The following is a 519-nucleotide window of genomic DNA, read 5'->3' on the forward strand; positions in this document are numbered from 1 at the left end:
CAAGCTAGCACTCTACCACTTGAGCTACAGAGCCACTTCCGGTTTTCTGGTGGTTTATTGGAGATAAGTGTCTCACTGACTTTCCTGCCCAGGCTGGCTTTGAACCGCGATCCTCAGATCTCAGCCTCCTGAGTAGCTAGGATTACAGGCGTGAGCCACCAGCGCCCGGGTGCCTAAGAGACTCTTATCTCCAATTAACCACTAGAAAACCGGAATTGGCTCTGTGGCTCAAGTGGTAGACCGAAAAAAAAAAAAGAAGAAGAAGAAGAAGCAGCTCAGGGATAGTGCCCAGGCCCTGAGGGCTTGAACTGGCACAAAAAAGGGGGGACTTGAGGCATGGCTCAAGTGATAAAGCATATAGCTAACACAAAGGTGAGACACTGAGTTTCATTCTGTGGTACAGTACAAATAAACTTGTGTGTGTGCTGGGGATTGAAACCAGGACCTTGTACATACTCCAGCTCTATTTTTTTTTTTTTTTTTTGTCAGTCATGGGGCTTGAACTCTGGGCTTGGGTGC

The sequence above is a fragment of the Dipodomys ordii genome, unplaced genomic scaffold, assembly GCF_000151885.1.
Source record: "Dipodomys ordii isolate 6190 unplaced genomic scaffold, Dord_2.0 Scaffold3, whole genome shotgun sequence".
NCBI classification, from domain to species: Eukaryota; Metazoa; Chordata; class Mammalia; order Rodentia; family Heteromyidae; genus Dipodomys; species Dipodomys ordii.